This window comes from Schistocerca serialis, chromosome 6 (assembly GCF_023864345.2).
Source record: "Schistocerca serialis cubense isolate TAMUIC-IGC-003099 chromosome 6, iqSchSeri2.2, whole genome shotgun sequence".
Lineage (NCBI taxonomy): Eukaryota > Metazoa > Arthropoda > Insecta > Orthoptera > Acrididae > Schistocerca > Schistocerca serialis.
In genome coordinates, this window is record NC_064643.1 from 425,621,832 (window position 1) to 425,637,442 (window position 15,611).

The 15,611-nt window shown below is 42.4% G+C and overlaps 1 non-coding gene across 1 annotated transcript; it reads right to left on the reverse strand.

Annotated features, from left to right (window-relative positions):
• Positions 1-15,308: 15,308 nt before the first annotated feature.
• On the reverse strand, positions 15,309-15,381 carry Trnaa-cgc (transfer RNA alanine (anticodon CGC)). Its single transcript has one exon. It is a non-coding gene; the product is annotated as a tRNA-Ala (tRNA).
• Between the last annotated feature and the right edge of the window lie 230 nt (positions 15,382-15,611).

Consider the following 15,611-nt stretch of genomic DNA (forward strand, 5'->3'; position numbering starts at 1 on the left):
AAGAAAATAATATACAGCAGATCGACAAAAACATAAATATTGACAACAGAATTCTTTCATATCAGCTGTCCGGGAAGAAAAACAACTCCGCCTTCCCTACTCGCAAGTACAAAGAATGCCGACAGCGGCACAAGAGCCGACAGAGGCACAAGAGCCGACAGCGGTTCCGCCCGGCCAGTATTGTTGCGCCGCCTGTGCGGCACGTTTGATCTCTCTCGCCCTTGTAACGGCACTTCCAGAACGTCCGTTCACTGAATTCTTTCGGTAAAACTCACTCCCGAGTAATCTCAAGGAGTCCATAAACACTATCACAGTGGATAACTCAACACTGTCCATCATCACACGCATGTACTAGCCTGAAACTTAAAACAGCGTCTAAGTACATCAGCAATGACTAGTAAATCACATATTTATGGAATCTTACAGCTATTTACAAAATCATATTTACATTCCTTAATATACTGTGACTCAGCTGAAAACTTAAACTAGCAGCTTGGTTTTTTCAGTTGATTAGATCATGATTAAATTGATTAAAATTAAATTGATTAATCAAAATTAATTACTTATTAATTGCAACTTCTTTAATGACCTCTAGGTCAGGCAAAAGCATCGCCACATGGCACATCCTTAAATCTTACACTCTATATCTACATACTGTACAAATTACCCATTCTGTGGTATTAATCAATCCTAGGTTGGTACAATTTCAGGTCTACAATGTTCCGTATACCTAATAGTTTTCCAGAGCTTGGATACTCTAAGCAATATGCATTTGCGTGAGGTATACCAATGACTTTATATGGTCCATTATAAACAAACTTAAATTTAGAGATTTCATTGTCTATCTCGCTCGATTTCTCATGAGCTTTTACAAGTACTAAGTCTCCGATTGCAAACTTAGCAAAACGCGCTTTAGCGTCATGACGACGTATGCGAGCATCGGCTTTTAGCTTCATAACTTCTCGCAAACGATCTTTTTTCACACCAATACTAATGTTAATCCGTTGAGGGAATTTGATTATCTCTTCCAATTCACTTTCTACACTTTTGTCAATGCCGAAATTCCTCATGTTACGGCAGTTCAAACTCATTCCTACGTCAATGTCATCCGGCCAGTTAACAATGTGTATAGGCTGGTATTGCCTATGCACACCGTCTCCTGCCTCGTCAAAACCAACTACCATTGTTTTATCTAGTGACATACATGTCAAAGTTTTGCTTTCGCAGTTAATCACTGCACGGTACTTTAATAGCCAATCTAACCCAATAATTACTTCCGTAATTAAGTCTGGCACGACGACAAACTCTTGTTCAAATCGTGCCCCACATATCTCGAAGTTGACAAAAATCTGTTTTGTGACCGGTTTACTGGCCTTCCCAGTAGCACCGATAATTTTCACTCCTGTTACTGGCATAACTACGATGCCAGGTCTGTCTTTCAGTAACTCAAATATCTTCCCAGATACAGCACTCAATTCTGCACCGGTGTCAATCAACACGTTTAGTTGTAGGTCGAGCATATTAACAGACACTACTATTTGTCTACACTTGTCCTCGACTGTTTCATTATTTTCACACAGTAAATCTTCGTCTATATCCAGGTCATTCCAGAAAAAACCATCCGGCTTTGATCCTAAATTCGGCTTATCTGGCGGCTTTTTCAGCCTCTGTTCACATACAGTTTTAATTTCAACACGTTTGACCTGAGGCTTAGTCTTTCGCTTCGCCTCCAATACCGAAACCTTTTCCTGTAACTCGTCAACTAGTGAGTGTTGCATTGCTATCAATTCACTAATTGTCACCTTCGTTTATTCCTCTTTAGTCAGATTGATCTCATCTGCCAATCTACCTGGAGACATGTGCCCAGTAGTATCTGCATTTACTTCCTCTAGATCTGCGCAACCCACACTGTTATCGTCTGACCGTATAACGTCAGCTCTAACCTCATACACACTGTAATCTATGTGGTTTTCTACCAATCGTGTCCGGCTATCACTAAAATTTTCGCAATCTTTCTCCTCAATACTTTCGCAATGTTTAAACTGGAGTTTTGCGTCGGATGGGTCGGCCACTTCTATAACTTTTGGTAAAGTCTGCCGGTCAGGGCCAGAACTTTCCGTTACTACTTCAACATCCAACTCTTGCGGGACGAAACACGATGAATCTTGCTCGTGCTCCCCATTAACATCAGCTATTTCTGGTAAAGTCTGCCGGTTAGGGCCAGAACTTTCTATCACTTCACAAACACTATCTACCTGCGGGACGAGACTCTGCAAATCCTGCCCGCGCTCCCCATAAACACTTTTCCCGTACAGGGCCCCATAATCTCTTACTTGGTCGTATTAGCGACCGAACTGCCTTAACCAGACCTCATCCTTCTCTGCATCCCCTCGCTCAATGACGGACGTGTTATCCGACATCTTATCTTCTCTCAACAATTGCGAATCATTCTTAAACTCAATCTCCAGTTCCGCTGTGGGTATTACAGCTGCCACTTTATAATCGATTTCCGGAACACTACTTAAATTGTTCTCACTGACAGTGAATGTATTTTCTACTGCCGTGTATACAGTTGATCTACTACTTGTGGGCGCACTCCTTTCTCCTAACACTGGCACACTCTCCCGCCGTTGACTATCCCACACGGAATTTTCATAACGACGACACCTGGGTTTTCTCCTGTTATTGGGCCGCCAAAATTTCTCCACGCCCGGTCGGCCCCTCACCGGCGCGGCTAATGGTTTCCCTGTCTCGTCCCAGCAGATACGGTCCCCGGATGCTGCTGAGGCGGCTGATCACACCCTCTGGCGTTATTACTATTCTGTGAAGCCCGTATCACGTTAGTATGATACTGGTTTCCGTCATTCCTGTTATTATTTGCATTGTACCGATTGTTATTACGGTCTGAACCATTATTGTTATTGCTGCCATGGTTGCGGTATGCATTATTCCCGTGGTTATCGTTGTTGTGGTTGCTGTGGTACCCGTTGTTGTTACCACGGCCTCTGCCACTGTCGCGATTATTGCGCCAATTGTCCTCGTCCTCCACTCTTTCCAGGAAATCATTGATTGTCCTGTAATTGCTTCCTACGTATCGTTTTGTATCATCTGGAAGCTTCTTGTAGAGTTCCCAGACTATTTCGGATTCCGAGCGGCGGTCACGCAAATATTCCAACTTGCGGATCCAGCCCTCACAAAACTCCTTCATCGAACCGCGCGAATTCGCATCGAAAGGCCTCGATACGACAAATTCGCGCCAGACACTTTGCTGTTTTTGCTCTGAACAGTATTCAGCCAGAAACAAATTTTTAAATTCGTCAAAAGTCAGGTCCGTAATGTTGAGGTTTAAGCCCCAACGCTTGGCATCACCAGCCAACACATCAATAATCGCATTAATTTTTCTCTCATCAGTCCATGTTCTGGGTAAAACTCTTTCACAATTCTTAATGAAATCCGTAGCGTATATACCGCCTTTTTTCAAGGGGTCGAACCGCTCCTCTTTCGTCAACAATTCCGAACTATGTGCATAGATTGGCACATAGCTCTGTTTTTCGTCAAGTTTCTTTTCTAATTCCGACACTCTCGTAATTACTTGGCAAGTGGTTGTCGCAAGCGTTTCTACTTCCCTTTTTTTCTCTTGGCAGGTAATAGCCTGCTTCGTCACTTTGGTATCTACTTCGGATACTAAAGCCTTTAAAGTTTCCACCTTCTTTTGATCCTCTTTTTTCACTAATTGAATTTGTTCCGTCACCTTATTCTCGATGATCGGAGCAATTGATTCTCTTACACTTTTCTCGATTCTGCTAATTTCAGAATTAAAACGAGTATTTATGTTCGCAATTTCCGCCTGAACGCCTATCATTTCCTGTTTAAGATTACCGATTTCGGTATTAATTACAACAATATCTTCTTTGATTTTATCAACTTTTGTGTTAACAACTCCAACATTGTTGATAACAACGTTAATAGCTTTATTCTGATTGTCTAGCATCCGTTCAAATTTTTCAGACTGAGCTTCTTGCTTGGCAGCCTGATCTTCTTGCTTGGCCGATTGACTCTTGATTTCGTTAATCAAAACATTCAATAAATCAGTTAAATTCCCGGAAACTACCGGTTTCACTTCCGCAGCGGCTTCCTCTTTAATTTTCCCCCGTATTCGTCATCAAGGGATTCAGATTTGATTTTCACTTCCGATTCCGAAACATTTTCTAAAGTTTGGAATTTCATTTCTGCTCTTTGTTGCGTTTCGGCGGTCGCGTCTTTCATGTTCGCCGCCTGCCCCTGAACAATGGGTACCGCAGTGCGCGTTTCCCACTGTTCGACCGATTGTTCCGTATCCAAGTCTACCAAATTTTGGTAATTGTTGCCTTCACTCATTTTAATAATTTTCAATATAAATGCCAAATCTCAAATATAATTAGGATTACTCCCACTACTTATTCTCGCTGACGTAACGGCCTGTACGTAACCAGTACTTCGTTACGAGATTTGCAACATACAAAATTCGTGTCCAGAACAACCTCAAATCCGAAGATTGTCCTGTCACGGTCGCCACGTGTAACCTCCCCCTCACTTATCGACCTTAATGACAGTGAAAAATTAAACCGCGTGTACCTAATGGAAATTTGGGAAAAGCAATCGTCACTGAAGTTAATCTGTCGGTAAAGAGGGAGGAAAGGGTTACATCTAAATGATAGGAAAAATGCAAATGAAACTGGTGGAAATTAATTTTGAAAAGGGGTAAAGTTAATGAAGAAAGTAAATGTGCGGCCGTTACGTTAACAATTAACTAGCGGTAATTAGATTTTTGAGACTTGGGGGAAATTACGGTCGCCAGTCCTAAGGACAATTACTATAGTAACTGAAAAAGAAAGGTAATTACACATATAATTAGCACTAGAAGCGTGGCAACTGAAGGTTGACACGTGTAATGTGAAAACTGAAAGTTTGTCAGAAGTAATAAATTTCGCTACACTCTGACTTAATTTAGCAAAAGAATTAATAAAACTGGAAAATCGGAAGTTAATTTAGTGACTGAAGTTAATAGTGAGATTTCTTTCTGAAGCACATCGACATTCAGTAAAATAAGGTTAGTCTTGGACTACCTCAACAATCATTTCTAAAGCTACTTGAACCTATGCAATTTAGAAATAAGAGAATTAACTTTGAACTTGAATTAAATGATTCTGAACAATTAACAATAGTAAAATTTAGTACGTACCAAGCTGAGCTGCAGTCACAGGTAACTAAAATACGGTAACAAAACTCGCACTCTTAATTTGTGCTTGTGCAATCTAAATATTGTAGCCAGCTGAACTTTGAAATTAAAGCAGTGAAATCGAATGATGCTTGCGTTTGAATTTCAACGACCCTCGGGCTCATTTCGGAAAAGGATGGGACCCTGCTTGGCAATGCAATTGGGACAATGAGCAACAAAGGTTCATGCTAAGTTGCTGTAATTTTGCGAGGCAAATGGAACAATTTGAAAAGCTGAGGTCTGCCATACAGTTCTGAAACTTTACGTGCTTTTAGTCTTCCTTGTTGGTTGATTGAAGGTTTGAAACCGTCGATCGAGGAGGTGGCGACAGTCACTCATTGTCGGCCGTCGCTGTTGCAGAAGCTGAATGTTGGCGCGCCTTCTTCTCGACACGGTCACCAGGCGCAACGGGCTCTTGATGTGCGCCAGCTAATGCTTCCCATCCACGACACCATGTCAGAAACTATCCTCGCGAGTCGAGCGCAATTACATGCTGCCAAACCCCGAAAGCGCGGCAACTCGCGGGAGCGTCACACAACACACCTGCTCCACTCGCTACTCCAGCCAGACTCCCTCTGCCCGCGCTCCACGCGGCAGAGTTAACACTACCAAAGATCCTACACACTTTGATTCTTCACACGACCCATCGATGTAATCGTTCGATAGCAGTTTTCCCTAGGCAAGACCCAGCGTAAAAATACAAATAATATTTACGAAACAAACCAATTATACATCGACATGAGTGCATAAATATATATATACCAACAGTAAAACAATTACAATATATAAAGAGACAGAAATGTCATATCTTGAGGTAACAAAACAAGGAAAAAAAAATAATAGTACAATAGATGGAAATAGGAGGATATGCATTTCTGGCGTTACAAGAGGAAGCTGAAAAATGCGCTAGGGTATTTGTACAGTTATTGATCTTCATTGGCTATCAAAAGTTTTCCAGGGAAAGATATTATTGTTTTGAGGATAATGCTCTCGGTGTTGAATTACTGAAAGGTCGATGAGTCGTAACAGTTATCTTGAACTGAAATCTGTAATACAGTTCAATGATAATAAAAATGCCAATGAAAGCAAGAGTGACAAATCCTTCAAAATATAACATTAGCGGAGGTTCTGGTAAAAAATTATCAGGAATGGGGATCTTTTCAGGAAAATTTGGTAGTTGATGAAATGATTATGAGTTACTACGAACATCGCCCTGCAAAGCTGTTCAGATTTGACTGGGGGAGGGAAGTTTTGATCATAAAATGGAATAACGACAAGTGTGTTATACTAGATAGCAATTTAGGCAATGTGCTTCCTACCTTCAAGGTCCAACGTTATAATTCATCCCAAAAAGAAAAGATCAGTACTGCACAATCACAGGCATTTAACATATAAAACATTTTCATGGAAGGCATCAATCCTTGCGACTGACTAATAGAGAAACATACCATTGCAATGTATGTTAAAGAGTGGTACTGGAGCCTTGTTACGAGAATGGCAAATATGACTATTGTGAATGCATACCTGGCTTTCAAGAAATACAATGAGGGAACTACTCTTTTAGTAAAAGAATCCCGAAGACAAGATTGCGAGAACGTATCTGAAGAAAGGTCATGAAATGAGGTCAGCTTAGGGAAGACCAACAAAACTCATGTCGCCTTCTAGAAGTAATGTGTAAGAGGCGTTCAGAAAGAAACGAGCCGGAGTCTGGAATGTGCAAACCGGTGACAGGAGGGCAATAATGAGGTCTGATTGCGACCAAAGGGTGGATGTTCACAGCCCGTCGCTAGAGGGCATGCGTGCACGTCACATGACTATAAAGAGCAAACAGCAGCATGCATCAATCGTCCAACGGCGTCAACACAAGAGTAATGAGGTGTTGATCGTTTTCTGATAGCGGAAGGAGTAGGAGGAACGGGCATTCATCAACGCCATGTCACAAGTGTAAGGCGAACACAGCATGTCCCTTGCAACGGTCAAAGCGTGGCAAAGCGCTCCAGGGTAGGACGGGTGTTGTTAGCCGATGATTCACGGTCTAGAGCACCACACTGCATTACCGATGACATCGTCCAGCTGGTGGAAGCACTAATTAATCAGGACCGCCGAGTTACAGTCAAAGCCATAGCCACCATGGTCGGATTAAGCGTCGGAAGTGTTCATACCATCATGAAGAAACGACTACACATGTGCTAAGTGTGTGCCCAGTGGGTGCCCCACAGTCTTCAACCACACCACGTAGCATGTCGAATAGCCCACCGTCTTTTTCATCTGCAGCGCTATGCTCGGTAAGGGAATGCGTTCCTGGCACGAGTGGCAGCTGGAGATGAGTAATAGTGTCATCACTTCGACCCATAATCAAAACGACAAAGTCTCCAGTGGAAGCAGGCAGGGTCACCACCACCAATAAAAGTCAAGGCCAGCCACACGAGTGTAGCAAAGGTTCTCCTGACGTTCTTCTTTGCCCAGGATGGCCCCCTTCTCATTCACTTCCTATAGCACGGGACAACAGTGAATGCCCAGCGTTACTAGCAAACCTTGACCATGCTTCAGCAAGCGATCAAATCAAAACGATCAGGCAGTCTCACCCATGGGGTCATTTTGCTCCACGAGAAAGCAAAGCCTCATACGGCCAACACAGTCTAAGCACTCCTGCAGATATTCAAACGGGAGGTTCTCGGCCACCCTCCACACAGTCAGCACCTCTCTCCCTGTGATTATGCAGTTTTTGGTCCCTTAAGAATGCTCTGAGGGGCAAACAATTCACCTCAGACGACGGGGTACAGCTGGATGTGCGGAACTGGTTAACATCACAGCCCCGGGAATTTTACAAGACAGCCATTCACCGCTATGTGTCACAGTGGCACAAGTGTCTCAACAGCCAGGGTCAATACTTTTAAGATAGAGGCACTGGTTTCTGTAATTATGCCTCAGGCTCGATACTTTCTGAACGTCCCTTACACAAAATATACTGTATGAGGACAAGCTGCACGTCATCCAGGAGCGTGAGAAGTGAAGACGATGCCAGTATGAGAACGTGGAGAACGTTTTGTGGGAAATGTTGTGTTGCGCTCTTTATGGAGTGGTTTCCCAAATATTATACCAGATTTAAATGAAAGTTCAGATGAGGTGAAAACTTCCGTAAAATGTTGCTTATTGTAAAATAAAAAAATGGTTTCGAAATGTTATTTTCAGATTATTACTGCTAAATTCTTTATTCCTTGTCATTTTTTCTAGCAAGAAATATAATGACAAAACAGCTACCAACCTCCCAGAGTCCTCTCATGAGGACGGCTAAAAATGTCAGATTTAAGGAACAAGTGAACGAAATTTTTTCGTATCTCCGTAAATTTGGTTTCCAGGATAAAATTTTCAAAAAAATGCAGAATATATATCAACTAAAATGAATTGGGCGTCAATGGGTTAAGCGGATACGGTAGTGGAAGTATTCACCGCACTTTCTGTAGTGTGGCGAGACACAATACGTACGACTAATTGCGATCGAATAACCTATTAGAAGCTCGGTGTGGACGGTGTGGACGGTGAACGATGCACTCGCTTCAAACTCGCTTCAAGCTATGGCAGCCGCGGCCAGTGAGCATGCTTTATTACGAATAAATTATTTATATCGCTGTTAGTTGAAAATAATAACGATCTCATTTTTTCTCCAAGTGAATCTGTACTTTGCTTCCGTTCCATGAAATTCTTAGCCTGATAACTCTTAAATTCGGAAAACCAGAATTTTTCAAATAGAACCGAGATTAGATGGTGGCCTATGGGCTGTCTCTGTTTTGATTTCTGTATTTTTCTAAAATTACGATCTTACCTTGAAACTTGGTACAGTTATATTATTACGTATAATAAATGTAGTGATGCCGTCCTTATATTGTATCTTAATAACAAATTTTAGATACAGAAGTCTTTTTCTTAGTGATTTAATAACAAATTTTAGATACAGAAGTCTTTTTCTTAGTGATTTAAAACATAGATGAGGTAGCTTGATGGAAAATCCTATTGTCTGTTCTTTTGATAAATTGATCAACTCCAAAAGTAGGTATCTCTAACTTTCATGTTACACATCTCTTATAATTCTACAACAGGTGGATTTTTGAAGTGACTAATTACCAAGTTATATTGAGATTCACAACATTTACCCTTTTCATAGTTATATATAATCGAACCAAGTCTTGAAACAACATTTACACATTTTATTTGAGTAAAATTTGGCTCAAAGGTGCGTACAAACTTCTTCCGTATTGGTGCAAAACCGTGGGGCCCTGTGACCCTCGGGCTCGATGACACTTCGAAGAGCAAGATATCGACACTTTCGAAAAACGGCCACAGCTAAGAAGTTCATGTGACGTATAAGGTTGGTTAATGATGTCACATTGGAACCAAAGTTCGCCACAATTTTGCTCAATGCCACCGTGGGCGTGTCACACTGTGGTAACACAGTCAGAACCCCCTTTACACACATGTTACATCTTCTTTGGCGCCTGCGCTATGGATGCCAGGACAGGGATGCCCAGAGCTGACATCACGCTTTTTCTTTTGAGGGGATGAGGAAAACGTCCCTGACACAGCACCACTCAGAATCGTGACGACAAGGCCTCAGGGATACCATAAAAAGCTTCAGTGAAACATCCCTTTCCATAGGTCGTCGATTCCCGTACATTTCACGGTCGAAAACGACGTACACAGTGCGATGAGCTACTAGTATAAGTATTTATGCTACTGACGCACTCAGGCCTTTCATAGCTCCGATATTGTGTTCTCCTGCAGCATGATAATGGGTTGGGGGGGGGGGGGGGGGGGTACACTGATACAAGCATGAATAAGACTCTGACCCGCAACCACCAGATTTCAAAACTCTCGGTGTCACCCGTTGACCATTATCGAGAATTTTAAAAAAGCACCTGTACGGACACCTTTGACGACATCCTAGTCACTTGCAAACCGTCAACTCCTTCGACATCCCCTCCGATTCCGCATGGCCTACCATCAAGCGCAAGAGCAGCATTGTAGAAGCGAAACAGCAGCTGCGTAGCCTGCACGTAAGCACCTGTTAATCTCGTCTTGGGTTTTATCTGTACCGGTGTATTTGTAAAATTCTACAAATGTCGAAAATAGCCGTTCTTGCAGCTGATAGCAACCAAATTTTCGCTGTAATTCAGTCTTGCAATCAGAGCAGCTGTTCGGCATCTATTTTCCCACTGTGTAACTAGCTTCACATAATTAATTTCTGCGTAGTTTCGCCCTAAACAATGTTTTCCATTCATTTAAAAACTACCTTTCCAAATTTTTTTCTCAGCTTTAATATCGACATGCAGTTAAAAAATAGTACCCAGCGATCACTGCTTAGAAATAGTTTACTGTTCCGATACTGCTTTAATTTTGTATAATTAATCACATATTTTTTTTAATTTATTGTGTGGAAGTCTTCAGGTTTGGAATTCACCGCTTACTGATGCTCCTTGGTGGTAACATCTTCTCTGAGCATAGTGGTACATCAAAATAAAGATCACAGATATTATTTAGATATTCAAGAATACTTGTAAAATGTAACCTCTGCCTCCACGGACAGCTATGCAGCATCGGAGCGTGGTAGGTATTGTACATTGTCCACCTGCACAGACAGTTAAGATTGAAGTAAATACTTATAGGATTTATCATTGTTTTTATTGTAATTACCTATGTACTCATTGTTTGCTGCCCCACATATATGCAAACAGTGAACAGTACTAACTATGACAATATGCTAAGTAAATAATAGTTGTTATATGCTCTTAAACAGTTGCAGTTTTCGGCAATGCATGCCATGCTCAACCGGGTGAAGTGACATAAATGGCTGAAATTAGTTTGTACATTTTGAGACAATGTGAGCTGAGTTCATCTAACAAATGGGAACACTGTAACTACAACGCACATAAAGAGGCATATCTTATCGCTGCCCACATGAATTTCGGCAATTATTATTAGAATAAACGCACATAAGTTGTGCCTTTGAAGCAATAAAACGCCATTGTAGGAAGCATAAGATATCTGCATGTATGTAAAATGTAGCTTTCGTTGCTTCCTCTACTTATAAGTTTTCATGCACTGTTACTCTATATTGGGCATGACAGTATTGACTGGTTTTAATTCTGAATAATCAACTAAATGTGCAGCCAACTTCCCTTTCAAATGAAAACAAGGGCTCTCACATTCAACTGAATAATGATAAGCAATTATGTTTTTGTTACAGTCGCGAAAGATGGAATATTTCTCAGTGTTACATATGACACCTATGTGGTACTTAAATTAAATGAGATATTGTTGTAGAGTAAATTTTATATGAAATTTAGGTATCTTGTCCACATTTCATTCGCAACACTGTCGCAACAAAAATCGACCATACGGAAAGTATACGCTATGGACTTTTACCTCTGCAAACTCTTCAACATTTCGTGGAATGGTTTGCTATGTTTAATGCCGCACAATAACCGCGTTGAACATCGAAACAAAATTAAGTCATTTATGGGGGGAAGGTATAAATCAAGAAGATGTGTGAAAATCTAATTTTTGGGCCAAATAGTTTTTGTGCAATCGAATGATAAGAGTGTCAAAGCAATCGGAACACCATGTGTCTGCACAGGCGAGCAGTGCAGTGACAAAATCGGGCACAGCGCGGAATGCGGGGAGCATGTCTGTGTAGCAGCGAAAGGGTTAATGCGGCCGTGGTGGCTTTACTTCATAAACTGCGGGCTGCACCCTAAACGTAAGCTTGCAAACTATGCTATACTATGGCGCTGCTTCTCTTGGCGCGTGCGTCGTGTGCAACTGGCAACGCAGCAATCTCCCGCGTCTGGGCGGGCATGCGCGAGCCGCCAAGATAAAAGAAAGAACTATGGCAGCGGTAAGAAGTACATTACTGGCCATTAATATTGCTACACCAAGAAGAAATGCAGATGATAAAGGGGTATTCATTGGACAAATACATTATACTAGAATTGATATGTGATTACATTTTCACGCAGTTTGGGTGCATAGATCCTGAGAAATCTGTACCCAGAACAACCATCTCTGGCCGTAATAACGGCCTTGATACGCCTGGGCATTGAGTCCAACAGAGCTTGGATGCCTTGTACAGGTACAACTGCCCATGCAGCTTCAACACGATTCCACACTTCATCAAGAGTAGTGACTGGCGTATTGTGACGAGCCAGTTGCTCGGCAACCATTGACCAGACGTTTCAGTTGGTGAGAGATCGGGAGAATGTGCTGGCCAGAAAGGCCAGTACAGGTCCTGCAACATGCGGTAGTGCATTATCCTTCTGGAATGTAGGGTTTCGCAGGGATCGAATGAAGGGTAGAGCCACGGGTCGTAACACATCTGAAATGTAACGTCCACTGTTCAAAGTGCAGTCAATGCGAACAAGAGGTGATGGAGATGTGTAACCAATGGCTCTCCATGCCATCACGGCGGGTGATACGCCAGTATGGAGATGACGAATACATGCTTCCAAAGTGCGTTCACCGCGATGTCGCCAAACACGGATGCGACCATCATGATGCTGTAAACAGAACGTGGATTCATCCGAAAAAATGACGTTTTGCCATTTGTGCACCCAGGTTCGTCGTTGAGTACACCATCGCAGGCGCTCCTGTCTGTGATGCAGCGTCAAGGGTAACCGCAGCCATGGTCGAGCTGACAGTCCATGCTGCTGCAAACGTCGTCGAACTGTTCGTGCAGATGACTGTTGTCTTGCAGACGTCCCCATCCGTTGACTCAGGGATAGAGACGTGGCTGCACGATCCGTTATAGCCATGCGCATAAGATGCCTGTCATCTCGACTGCTAGTGATACGAGGCCGTTGGGATCCAGCACGGCTTTCCGTGGTGCAGTGGAGGCTGGGGTGGATCTTCAGAGACGGTGAGGTGTCTGGTGGAATTTTCGTAGTCGTAAATTTTAATGAACTTTGAGAAAAATGTTTTATGACAAGAATGGTTTAGCATCGGCATGCGAAGTATCTTGATTGGCAGCACATTTGCGAGAAGGAGCATTCACACGTGTGGATTTATTGGTAGCAATTAGTGTGTGTCTCTGGCATGGAGAATTGCCGTTTCCGGAAAGCCTTACAGACAATGTGGGAAAGTATGTGCGGGCACACGTCAGGCGGATTAACAGTCCTACAATAGGTCACTACAATAAAATATCCGCATCGAAGTCTAATAATTTGTATTTCTTTAATTATTTGGTCACAGCTGTAGATGGAGATTCCAGTTTCGAAACTGGTCGTGGAATATATAATAAATTAATATTTGAAGCTAATTTTTTTATTCTATTGATATGTTACACAGTTGCGGATTTGCGCCTGATCAAATTTTTTTATACAAGAGGAGGTAATATGTAGGTGGCAGGCCACTTTCCCTGGCTTAGTATCCCAGCACCGAGCTAACTCTGTTGTGGTACTGGATGCAGCAGTACTTATTTATCTCCCGGTCTACACTTGTACGCTGAACTCCTAGAGGGGCAAGGGTGCCCACACCACAGTTTGTTTGTATTGATGGGAGAGGAGCGTTGGTCCTAGATCTGGCGGTATGGTGCTTTTTAATATTTTACTTGTAAGTAGCCATAAAAAAGAGTGCGGCCCTGTTAGAAACATGGGTAATACCATGTTTTAAAAAGTTTTCTTGAAAGATAAATACCTGACTATATTATATGTTTTCTTTTCCGTAATAGGCAGGGGGAGGGCACTCACCCCCCCCCCCCCCTCCCGCACCCTTACCCCGGCTTGCGAGTCCTTGGAGAGGGTACAGGGGGCTAGGAATCTATGTGGTTCGGTACCTCACTTAGGCTCTTTTAAAATCTGAATACATCTGAAGTTGAAACGGCTGCTGCCTCGGCTGTAATAAAATTTCTGCCAAAAACATGATATCCCAAACAGCGGTACAACACCATTTGCGGGCATAAATAGTTGCAGTTCCACGAAGTAGTTTGGTGTTTCTACCTACTGTTTCCATAAAATTTATGGACGTGGATGTCATCAAGAATAAAGAGTGTTCATAAATTTTCTTCCTACAGTGCTCGAATTTAAGTGAACGGTTGTGCGTAATGTAAAGGCAAAGTAAATATGATATCGGGATGTAGTTTCTTCTCGCAGGTTGCAGATGGTGGTATCATCTCGAGAGAGCGCGAGCTGTTTGTGGCCTTTTCTTTCGTTTGTATTTAATATCATGAACGCACTCTGTCTTCTTTCATTCTTTCTATTGGTTGTACCCTTGTCCTCTGATAAAAATGTTTCTGCCTTTCTACCAGATAAGTTATTGCATGTAAATGAGTCAAATAAACAGTTATTATTCCATATTGAAGAGGTAGTAATTACAAAATAACGGAATCAAAGAAGTTAAACGTATGTTCAATGACCGTAGAGTAAGACAAACGGCAGGGCAGTGGAGCGCGCTCGGTGCAGCAGCTTGTCAACAGCAGGAACGCATGTAGGTGCGGCCACCTGGCAGTGACTATGTAACAAGCCGTCAGGTTAGGTCACTTGTAAGAGTGAAGCTGAATTTTTAGGAAAAACAAAAAAACATAATCTGGCAAATACTTTTCGTACATCCCATCGGTATGTGTACGTATGTAAAACGACACAAAATTAAGTGCTTTTGGAGGACGAAGAAGCCGAGGATTGTGAACGACGAGCTATGTGTTAGTCCAAACCCATATACAAAGTTGTCTTAGCTTACGGCATAACTGAGGTAAGAAGTGATCAATACATAAATCCCGTAGTAGTATACCCTGCTGAGTAACTCTTGGATGTGGATCTGTTAGATATCTCTGTTGGCATTGGCATAGATTGAGCGGCGCTTGACCTTGGAGTAGCGGCCCACTCGTTATGAGTACGGTGGTGGTTGTTAGTGCTTAACGTCCCGTCGACAACGAGGTCATTAGAGACGGAGCGCAAGCTCTGGTTAGGGAAGGATTGGGAAGGAAATCGGCCGTGCCCTTTCAAAGGAACCATCCCGGCATTTGCTTGAAACGATTTAGGGAAATCACGGAAAACCTAAATCAATATGGCCGGAGACGGGATTGAACCGTCGTCCTCCGGAATGCGAGTCCAGTGTGCTAACCACTGCGCCACCTCGCTCGGTCGTTATGAGTACGTTCTAATGTCATACTACTCCTAGCATGTTGACATTGAGGGCTGTCGACAGTCCCGTCAATAAAGGACACGCTACCATTTCTGTTTCCCTTATTCGTCTTTTCTCTTTTAAGTCCAGTTTTCATATGATGGATCAATATACACTCCTGGAAATTGAAATAAGAACACTGTGAATTCATTGTCCCAGGAAGGGGAAACTTTATTGACACATTCCT